The sequence below is a fragment of the Equus przewalskii genome, chromosome 8, assembly GCF_037783145.1.
Source record: "Equus przewalskii isolate Varuska chromosome 8, EquPr2, whole genome shotgun sequence".
NCBI lineage: Eukaryota > Metazoa > Chordata > Mammalia > Perissodactyla > Equidae > Equus > Equus przewalskii.
This window is the reverse complement of record NC_091838.1, coordinates 69,955,692-69,967,377: the sequence shown is the minus strand read 5'-3', so window position 1 is coordinate 69,967,377 and position 11,686 is coordinate 69,955,692. Positions and strand designations below refer to the sequence as shown.

General features: G+C 42.7%; 1 long non-coding RNA gene across 1 annotated transcript in view; it reads right to left on the bottom strand.

Annotated features, from left to right (window-relative positions):
• Window positions 1-7,927: 7,927 nt before the first annotated feature.
• Window positions 7,928-11,686, bottom strand: part of LOC139085340 (uncharacterized) — a 37,735-nt gene continuing 33,976 nt past the window's right edge. The window contains exon 3 of the long non-coding RNA XR_011543623.1: window positions 7,928-9,148. This is a non-coding gene — a long non-coding RNA (uncharacterized lncRNA). The remainder of the gene's footprint in view (window positions 9,149-11,686) is intronic.

Below are 11,686 nucleotides of genomic sequence, written 5' to 3'. Positions count from 1 at the left end.
CTAGTTTTCTTTTAAATCCCATAAAACATATCTAAACATGGAGAATAGAACAAAACGCATTTAAAAGTTACAGTAACTTGTCAAGCCTCAAGGTTTGTTAACATACAAAATTTAAAACAGGAAAATGAACAAGAACTCAGTTTGATATTGCCTGTTAGTACCTGTAAAAGCAGCGTGGGACATATGACTAGCTGTTTCCTAACATCCAGTCTCTCCCTCTTCCTTTACAAAAAGAAACACTCAGTTTGTAGTGGGATACAAGGCAAACAGAATGAAGAGCATATTCCACAGCCCCGTGTGCAGCTAGGTATGGCCATATGACTAAATCGGCCAGTGGGGTCCAACTGAAAGTGTTGTGTGCAAATTTCAGGTTATGCTATTAAAGTCCTGGGGCCCTCATCAACTGGCTGGAGCCTAGAAATACTGAGGAGCCATCCTAGACAGTGCAGGTGAAGGTGGTACCCTGGGGAAGGATGAAGCACAAGAAAGGTTTCTTAGCCTTGTGGAGAAAGGCCTCCCCATCAGTTCTGAACCGTCTCCTTAGCTATTGCTATGCCAGAGAAAAATAAATTTCTGACTTGTTCTATTTTGAATTTCTTTGTCATCGTAAACAAATGTATATCTTAACTATGGCAAACAAAGCATGATGATGTAATCCTGTGAGGATTCTCAGGGCAATATCTCAGAATTTCCAGGACGGGGCTAGCTCAAAAAAATTCTGTTCAAAACTGAAGATTTTTCTCTTCCTTGAAAGAACACTATCCTTTGCCTTGTGAATATTTTTCAAAACATTTCCAAAACAGGGATATTTTCTCTGGAGCTTATTCTGCAGATAAACCAAAAGTCCTGTTGATAATTTCTTTCCTTCCTTCTTTCCTTCCTTCCTACCTTCATTATTTGAACCCCAAGATACTCTAGGGATTAGGCTGAAAGTATAGATATAAAGTTTAATAAGGCACAGTGTTTCGTCCTCAAGGAAGTGACAGAGTCATAGGAGAGACAGAAAAAGAAACGAGTCACAGCCCTGCCATGTGATAAGTGCTATAAGGCAGTTATTTCCAAAACTCTGGAAGAGCCCAGAAATAGAAATGTCTTTTGAAAATTATCAGAAACTTTTCCTCAAAAACTGAGAAAAGGGGGTTTGGAGAGTCACAGCTAAAGGGTATGGGTTCCTTTCTGAGTTGATAAAAATGTTCTAGAATTGATTATGGTGACAGTTGTACAACTCCGTGAATATACGAAAAGCCATTGAATTGTACTTTGAGTAAATTGTATGATATGTAGATCATATCTCCATAAAGCTGTTACCAAAAAAATAAAAACACTGAGGAAAGATTCAAAGCTTCATTGGAAAGAAATTTTACTTAACCTGACTTTTCCAAAATGACTAGATGCATGCACATATATGTATTTGTGCATATTTGATGACAACAAAAGAATGCTCAAAAGGTTTTTGTGTTCGATCCAAATTTGCTCTCAGATAGGAGCCGGAGGCTCAGGCACCTCCCACAAAGATTCTGATTCAGAATATTATATTTCACATATTTAATGAAGGACCTAGGGCAGAGCCCCTTCATGGCTCTAATTCTTCACCCTTTCCTGTATCTGTGCTCTCTGCCAGGGAATATCGGTGGGCATTATTTGGTCAAAGTTTGGAAAACATTTGTGCATTAGACTTATTCTTGCATTTTTGACATTGCGTGAGGAAAACCTGCCCTGCGTAAACCACTGGCCCAGGAGGAGGAGAGACATGTGGACCAGCTGGACCCAACCCAGAGTAGATTCACGAGTCAGTCTAACTGACACAGGAGACTAGAGACCCTATCAGCCAAGCTCAGTCTGGACCAGCTGACCTTCATCCAACTGACAGAAACCATGTGAGCTAAATAAATTCCATTGACATGTGGTTGTTATGTAATAAAACTATGGATAGAGTTAACTGATACAAGGTCCAAGTAGTATTTATGATCAGGCCACACTTTTCTGGTCCTTATCCTCATCCTCTCTTCTCTCTAAACTCAAACGCCAGCAACTGATCCTGACATTCCAAGTATAACTTCACCACTTCTGCCAGGCTCACTGTTGAAGGTGCTACATGTATAATTGTTCTAAACTCTGAGATTGGAAGAACAAGAATAAATCAAAGTCATCCTATTGGTGGACAGAGAAACTTCAAGTCATTTTCTTTCATTACCACAGCTGTTATCTTTGGCCTTTTGCTGCTCGTCAGCCTCCCCATCTCAAAGCCACTGCTCTTCTGTGCCACAGAGCAAAATCGATAGCATTGATCCCAGGAAACAATAGAGCCCTTTGCCCATGGAGACAAACTCATTTTTCTTTCTCTCTAAAACCCATACTTCATTTTCAAGTTCATGTGACTTAGTCACTCAACATTGAACATGTGCTCAAAGAGAAGTAGATGGAGGTGGTTGCTGGACCATTTTTTATTTTCCTTTATACGTGACTTTTGTCTATTGCCCTGATCCAGGGAGATTTCCAGAAGGACTGACATAGGATTTAATAGCTCATATTGCTCTTCAGGGTCTCCCTGGATTAATAGAAGTTAGGACTTATCTTTTACAGAAACTACAGAATTGCAATTATTTAATTTGATTTTTTAAAATTGTCTGTTTTATTAGATTGCATCTGTATTCCCAACTTTAGGTACCCAGAGCTTGTCACAATGTCAAACACATGGTCAGTAGATACTTATTATGTGTCTGAAGACAAATCAAAATCCTTATAGAAAGAATTTACATTATAGATTCAAAATCAGATATTCTCTAAATAGTCCTGAAATTTGGATAATGAATGGTAACTTCCAATGCCATATATACATATATATATATATATATATATATATATATATATATAATAATAATCAAAAGAGACAGTGTAGAGAACTTTTTTTAATCCCAGGCTTTGGAATTAGATGAACTTGAATTTGAATCCTGAGTCCATTGTTTTCTATTTGTTTTCTTGGCAAACTAGTTCAGCCATCTATGCTTCTATTTCCCCATTTGTAAAACAGAGATAATAAAGATCTCATAGAATTGTTGTAAAATTAAAATCACTTAGGTAAAACACTAGTATGTTCCTCATGCACAGAAATGTAATACATTGAGGGGCCGGCTCCGTGGCCGAGTGGGTAAGTTCGCGCACTCCGCTGCGTGGCCCAGGGTTCGGATCCTGGGCGCGGACATGGCACCGCTCATCAGGCCACATTGAGGCGGCGTCCCACGTCCCACAACTAGACGGACCTGCAACTAGGATATACAACTGTGTACTGGGGGGGGTTGGGAAATAAAGCAGGAAAAAAAAAAAAAAAAAGGTTTGCAACAGTTGTTAGCCCAGGTGCCAATCTTTAAAAAAAAAAAAAAAGAAACATAATACATTGAATGGCTTCTAAAGACTTTCCAAATTATTTTTGGTGTTTTGTCAAAGAAATAGAAAAACATACCAATTTTAAAGGAAGAGTGTATCAGTTCAGAGATACAATTCCATTAGGCTTCAGAAGCTTACTTTTGATGAATTAGTCGCTCTGATCACATAACTATGGAAACAGCATACATGTGGCTGAATCAGAAGCTCCCAGCCACACCCTATGGGAGCAATAGAGACTAGATTAATAGCCAAAGTGCCCGTGGGGAATCAGGGACTTGGAAAAGGGGCCGGACCTCCTGGTGCTCGGTCCACTCTACTCCCAGGGCGCCCTTCACGTTTAAGGGACACCTTGTAAGTGATAGGGCTAGGGAAGTGAATACAAATGCCTAACCACACTGCAAACTACAGCAGTGGTCCCATATCAGGCCTTTGTCATCTCTGAGCCTCTAGAATAAACTTAGTACAGTACCTGGTATGTAGCAAGTACTAATAAAAAAATCATTGATGGAATGAATGAATGCCTTTAACGATAGTCCCACAAAAGCCATGGTGGCAAATAGTGTCCTTTTTAAGTCAATGATAATAGCCTTTAATATTGAACAAAGCACCTCATGCTTTATGGTGCTCTGACTGTCACCCGTGTAATTCAGATGGGACTGAGAGACCCTCATACTGGACTGTATCAGACGACATCTGAGATGACCACGGCTCCAGCCATCAACTCTTTGGAAAGAACTGCTGAAAACACTGGGTGAGCATGCTTACACGCCCACTCATACACTCACACACTCACATATACACACACACACTTTCCTCGCAGGAATAGTGAGCACCTTACCTAAACATTCATCCTAGGATTAGAAACAGATATTTAAATTCTCAAAGAGGCATAGTCTTAAAAGTATTCTGACCTGTTTCCAGGAATCATATATTTACATAAGTTAAAATATTTAAATCATGACTTTTCTAAGGAATATTCCAGAATTGATAACCGTACTTAAAATAATGAACAGGATGACGGCATCCACCACAGGAACCTTGACTGGCTCATGCTCGCCTGTGGCCTCCCTTTACGTGGGGTTTAGCCTAGAAGTTTAGAAATGTACAGACTGCCAAACCCTATCTCTTGAGACTTTCCTAATTCTATGTCAGTATATCTATGTGTTGGGTTTCTCTATTTTTACGAGCTTCCAGGTGATTCCAGTTCCACGTATGAGAACCACTAGCTTGAGTCAACTCTCACACCTTTCCATGACTGAGATTCAAGGAATCAGCCAGGTGAGAAGGCTGCAACATTTGTCACTCCACAGATCTCGAGGTGCCTGACTTGGCTACCTGGTGCATCTTACTTCTTCAGCTCTCTTTAGATGTCCACTGGAAAGCTGCAAGCCGGATATGATAGGGTACCCCTCCCAGCTAGATGTCAGCTCTTCAGTCAAGAGGATACTTTTTACTGTGATCCCCTGCGCAAACTTAAAAGCTTTTCTCAGGGTCCATGTGTGACTCTGATGAATTTAGACGTCAATTACTCTCCCTCCTCTCAGTTTCTCTAACCCCCAGAAGCTAAGTCAATCACTCAGAGGCATCAGCTAAAGGTAGAAGATTCTGCCCCATTGTTTCCATGTTCTTTCCTTGTGGGAACCCCAAGCCACCTTTCCCCTAGATCCCATGATCTGAACTTCCTCCTGTGTAAAGATTCCAGAACGAGGAAACAAGGCTGCAACTCTATCAAGTGGAAGTGGGTAAGGACTGACTTACCTAATAAGTCTCCCCCAGAGACTGTAGCATTATGATAACACAGTCCTTGATTGTCTCTCTCACAGGCATCCCCAGCACCTAGCACAGAGCCTGGCACACAGAAAGTGCTTGGTGATATCTCCAGCAATAACACAGGGGAGTGGGTCTGGTTGTGGCACAAGCATCTTGGCTTCCTGCCCTCTGGGAAAATTCTCTTTCAGAATCAGTCAATTTGCAAATACTTATTGCTCATATCAAACTTGAGCACTGAGTTCCCGCACCTGGGTTCTAAGAGGGTTAAGTAACCATTAAGATGCATAAAGCAGCTCAGAAAGCTGCAGTTGGTTAGCTTGACGTATTTAAGCCGTAAGTCAACAGTCCACAGAGATGGGCTGTCTACTAGTTGAGGACAAAGGGCAGTGCACAACTTTAAAAGACCCCTCCCTCTTCTGCTCCTCTGCTCCTCTGGTCACCGCCTCACTGTAGACACGGCAGGCAGGGATGCAGTGTAAATTGAATGTCCTGCTCCCAGCAGAGGACAAACATCCAAACAAAGTCTGTAGTCTGAAGGATACTGCCTGGGACTCAAGGAATTGGGGGAGGAGAAGAAATAGAGGGAAAGGGATAAAAGGAAAGAAAAATCTTAAAGGAGGAAGAAAAGTGAGTCCAAGAGTGCTTAACCAATCAATCAAGGTCTATTTTTATACCAACTTACTCACAAAGCCCTCCTTCCAATCAGCTGAGGCATCTTTCTCAAGTCCTCACCTAATATTTGAGCAATAGAGTGGGGATGAGATCAATTTTTCATATTTTACAGAGCCACAGAAGCTAAACAGAATTTGTAAGAATCCAGAATAATTCAAAACCAGGGGTTTTATAGGTGGGATGGATTTTCCAGAAATCTTCTGGTTCAAATGCCTGACCTTGGATAAAAATAATGTTTAATTTCCCCTATTTTGTAGATGACATAAGCCAGTACTAGGCCTGCGCTTATGTTAGAAGGATTTGAAAGGGCTGAGAAGGGCATAACCTGGGTCACTAAACACAGTGCTTTGCAGAAATCTACTCACGACCTTAGTAAACTAGGATCTTATTCATGTCACCTGGTGATTCCAGACTCCTCAGAATTTCTTTCCAAAACATAATTAGTGGTTCTGTATGCCAGGTTCTTTTCAAGGTCTTTTAATCCTCACAACAACCTTGTGAGGTAAATACTATCAGTATTTCCATTTTACTAGTGGAAAAAAACAAAGCACAGAAAGGCCAAACAACTTGCTTTAAATTGCACAGCTCATAAGGGTCTGAGTCAGAATTATGAAGTCAAATATGCCACCCCCTTAGCCTGGACTCCCAATATCTATGCTATCATGCCTATCCATTTAATATCCTATGAATGCATTCCTTAGAAGGAAGAAATCATCTTCTAAAAGTGTCTTTTTTTCCTCTCAAAGAAAACTGTATTTAGAATGTTCTGATAATCCCATTACAATACAAACACCCCAGAAGAGTGTGAAAATTGAGGGCTAAGAAAAGTTACACCAGGCGCCAGGTCTAGTTCACCTCTGCTGAGTTCTTCTCATGAGCGTGGCAGCCAAGAGAGGAAAACATGCCCAAATCATTACCCCAGAGATAGATGAGAATTACGCCCTAAGAATCATCTCTTTCTGCTCTGGTGCCCACTTTATACCCACTCTTCATTTCCCCGTCAATTTGTGCGCCTGTGTTACAATAGTTCTCTATCCCCAAATGGGAGTATTCATTTTCCCCACTTACTGAGGAGGCAATGGGCCAAAACACATCACTTATTAAGAAGTGACTGAGTGTATCCAGGGCTTGTATGTTCCCAGAATAACAGGTGCAGAGGATCCCTGACTCCTGCATGTGCAGGAGTACACCTGTCCACGTGTCTCCCAATAGCCTGAAGACTCTCCTTCCCCATGAGATGGAAGCTCCACGCAGACAGGAGGGCATGTCCTCTTTCCTCCTCTGTGTCCCAGGCGCACAGCACAGAGCCTTCCCCATCGGGTGTTCTCAGCACATATTCTGTGAATGTAAAATCTGCTTCTAGCCAGTAGTTCCCAACTGGGGGTGATTTTGCCCCCCAGGGGACATTTGATCATGTTTAGAGACATTTTTCATTGTCACAACTCGGGCAGAGGTGGAGGGTGCTACTGGCCTCTAGTGGGTAGAGGCCAGGGAGCTGCTAAACACCGTATAATGTATAGGGCAAGCCCTTCATAACAAAGAATGACCTAGGCCAAAGTATCTACACTACTGAGGTTGAGAAACCCAGGGTAGTCCTTCAATAAATGAAAAAATTGAGAACTGAAGCAATGAAATTTCTTGCCCCATCTTGCCCAGCAGAATGGTGGCAGGGGCTGGCCCCATGGCCTAGTGGTTAAGCTTGGCGTGCTCCACTTCGGCAGACTGGCTTCAGTTCCTGGGCATGGACTTATACCACTTGTCAGTGGCCATGCTGTGGCAGCATCCCACATAAAATATAGGAAGATTGGCACAGATGTTAGCTCAGGGCCAATCTTCCTCAGCAAAAAAATAAAGAAGAAGAAGAAGAAGAAGAATGGTGGAAGAGCCAGACCTGGGCCCTGACTTTCAGTCCTGGGTTCTTTCCTCACTGATAAATACTCCAGAAATTAGGACAAGTCTCCACAGAGCACTGTGTGGTTTCTTAGGCCAAACAGGCTCACGCTAAAAAGAGAATCTTAGATTATAGCATGATTTCCTGCTGTCTATTTTTACTCTAAAAAAAAACCTCTGCATAGCTTGGTATATATAAATAAGGCAAATGTTGCATACATACATATCTTTAATAGTTTTTTTAGTTTACTTTCCCACAGACTGATGAGACATTGCTTTTAATCACTCAGTTTTCTAAGAATGAGTTAATTGCTGGTTAAAGTGATGAACTAGCATATGGAGGTGGCTCTTTAGTTGTCTCTCTCTCTCTTTAAAGAGAATGACCTGACACAAATATAGGAAAAAGTTAAATCTGCCAACTTTTTTTTTTTGAGTAGTAGCTGCGTTATAATTTTTTGTACTTTTTAAACTCTAGGCAAGATGACCACAGCTCCAGCACCTCCTGAAGCCACTGACCACCCCCCAAGATGACTTATTTCCACATCTGTTTGCAGGGCTGGGAGGCGGAGTGGAATATGAGGAGAAGCCACATCTTTGGGTCTAGACAGCTCTGCCATTCACTTGGGGAAGTTAATTAACCTCTCTGAAACTGAATTTTCTCTTCAAAATGGAAATTTTTAAAGGGAAATAATTATAGGGATATTGAAAAAAAACTTTTAAAGATGAATTCAGTTCCTCCTGAGAAGACTGAGCACACACTTGGTGAAGATAATAGAAGTGTGCTTTTTACTGTCGACAGAACTTTTGCTTTTTTCTTCTTTTTATCTTTCATAGGAAGACTAAAAATACCAGGGCAAGAATTACAGGTAAAATATATTCCTCCTCCTCCTCTTCGTCTCCAGTTGGTAACCCCCAAATTCTCCAGACACTGCCACGTGTTAAATAAGTTTGCTCTGAGAGTTAATTTGATGACTCAATTCTGCTCCCAGCTCCATGGATCCCAATGAGCATTGATTACCTGGTGTGAGTTGGACGCTGTGCTGGACACTTGAGAACAGAGGGAGGGACAGACAGGAATGACTCTGATCTACGCTCTGCCCTCGAGAAGACTACAGTTAAGTGAGGAGACAGAACAAGGGCACAAATCATCCTAAAACCACACAGAGCAGGGCGCAAGCTATAAGGTTGATGCAAGGCATTCATTCTGTAGCTTCCAACAACAGAGTCCACTTCTGGCTGGGCACTGGAGAGAAGCTTCATGGAAGTGGTGTCATTAGAGGTGACCCTTCAAGGCGGGAAAGGATTCAAGCAGAGCTGTCGGGAGGAGCGCGTTTCAGCAGGAGAGAACTGCCTGGTTACAGAATGCAGGGAGCATCAGAAGGTCTCAGTGGTTCCCCAGGAATGCAGGCTCTGCGAAGGGGGCTAATGTGAGCTGAAAATAAAAGGAAGACAGGCTTTGAAAAGAAAAATATGCCTTGTTTTGATTTATTTATTCCATATTATTGTCTTTATTCTTCAGGCAAATGGGAGCTGCTAAAGATTTTGGAGTAGTGGTGGGATACGAACCTAGTTGTGCTTCCAAGAAAGTTATTCTTCAGCACTGGGAAGAACAGATGAGTCAACTGGTGCAGCGCAGAAAGGAAACTGCGACATCAGCATGAACTCTTGAACTGTGACCTGTTTGTTTATGCCTGGGTTTGAATTGGAATTAGGGTCTGATATTTGAGTGGGGTCTTAAAGGTCATCTGCTGCAAGCTTCACCCACTGCAGCAGTTTCTGGGGTTACACACGCCACCCAAACACCTCCCCTGATGGGAAGGTCACTGGACACGGAATGACACAGGGCCTTAGTGCACAGCTCAGCTCCACAGGTCCAGGAGGCAGAGTGGCATCATGGAAAGACCACAGACCTGGGCTCGAATCCATGTCTGCCCCTATGAGCCGAGCAACCTTGGGCAGGCTCCTCTCTGAGTCTTGGTCCTATGCGTGAATGATAACTTATAATGGACAGAGACATAGTGACATAAAATTAGGTATCTTACCCACTGTGACCAAGCATGGTGGACATATACTCTTTCTCTTGGTCTGAGCCAAAATCTCCCTCCCTGTTTCACCCATCATAGGATCTAATTTCACCTTCTGGAAGCACACAGAACATGTTTGCTACCAATTTCACAAGGTAAATATTAGAAGATAGGAATCATGTTGCCATAAGCCTTTCTTTGCTAAGTTAAACATCGCTTTCCTCAGATAACGTATTTTCCAAAGCACTTATCTTTGCAATCCTAGTATATGCACTGTGATGGTATCCAAACTCTTGGCCTTTACTATGAATCCATATTTTTACATAGGGTGAGGGGTAGAAGCAAGCTTTCTCAAATACAGTCTCAATTATCTCACTCCTAATGAGTGAGTTCGCTTGGCTAAGAGGGAGAGAGGGGGCCGTGTTGCTAATTTCTAGAGACTTCTGAACCCCTTTTTATTCCTCAAGGCCCTGGTCTGACAACTACTCAAATGTAGTCTAGGACAAGGCCCCGGGAAAAAAAATTGAGACCCACTGGTACAAGGGCAGTGTTCCTCTGACTACCTGAAATAAATTAACAAGACTAAAATAATTCCAACACTTCATGTCAAAGAGGCACTGATGAGCTCTTGTTAAGCAGCACATAAGACAGCGCTGCAGTTTCCAGTACGATTAGTCTGGCCTGGGGATCTGAGTACAGCCCTGCACCAGAGGGAAGAGAGAAAACCAGTGGGAGAGACCCGGTGCCCGTCCCACCAGTGTGGAGAATGAGCTGCTCTACTTTGGGGAACAGAAATCTTTCTTTCAGACCCACGGCCTGCAGCTAACACGCCTAGCAACATGCACTGATTCCTTCCTATGCACCAGGCTCTGTATGAGGTCTTGGGGATGACAAAGTCATTAACCCAGCATGGCTGCTCTCAAATGGCTGGAAGTCAGGCTGAGGAGACTGACAGAGAACAAGAAAGATCATGGCAATATAATGTTCTTAGTAAAACAAGGATAATTGAAACCTAGATTTGGCACTTCAAGTCGCAGCAGGGGTCTGGGATAGAACAGACAGGTACAAACACAGCTCAGTCTAACACAGTGTCACGAGCAAAGAGGGAGAGTTATTCAAAGCGCCATGGGGGGAGTGGGAAGCAGAGTCAGAGATATCTTCTCAGAGTGGGGGATGTCCAAGCTAAAATGTTACAAGGATTTCACCAGGCCAAAAGATAGGGAAGGGAATTCTAGGCCAATGGAATAACACAACCAAAGATGCACTGGAGTGAAAGCCGAGGAAGATCTAGAAAAAAGGGCAAATGCAGGGGGCAAATGTACTAATGGGCCTTTAAACACAATTAAGTGGAGTCAAATAAAGTCTTTTAAGCATGGAAATTACATGAAACAGATTATAGTAGAATCCTGTCGCAACTGTGTAGAGAATGAGTCGGAAGAGAGAGACCAAAGGTAGGGAGATCCGTTAGCAAGCTCTTGCCCAAGGGCCGGCCCCGTGGCCGAGTGGCTGAGTTTGCACGCTCCACTTCAGTGGCCCAGGGGTTTGGCCACTTTGGATCCTGGGCGCGGATGTAGCACTGTTCATCAGGATGCTGAGCTGGCGTCCCACATAGCAGAACTAGAAGGACCTACAACTAGAATATACAACTATGTACTGGGGGGCTTTGGGGAGAAGAAGAAAAGAAAACAAAAAAAACGATTGACAGCAGATGTTAGCCCAGGTGCCAATCTTTAAAAAAGAAAAGGAAAGAAAAGTCTTGCCCAAACCCAAGCAGAAATGAGGCCATGGATTAGGGCAGTGGCTTTGGCGGTAGAGGAGAGACGGTGAATTTGGTAAACATTTTGGACAAATTGCTAAATTGACCTGTATCATACCCCTGTGTGAATATTTGAACAATGGTGTTGTGTCATAATTGGGGGCACAACATTAAAGGATGTGTCCTGATA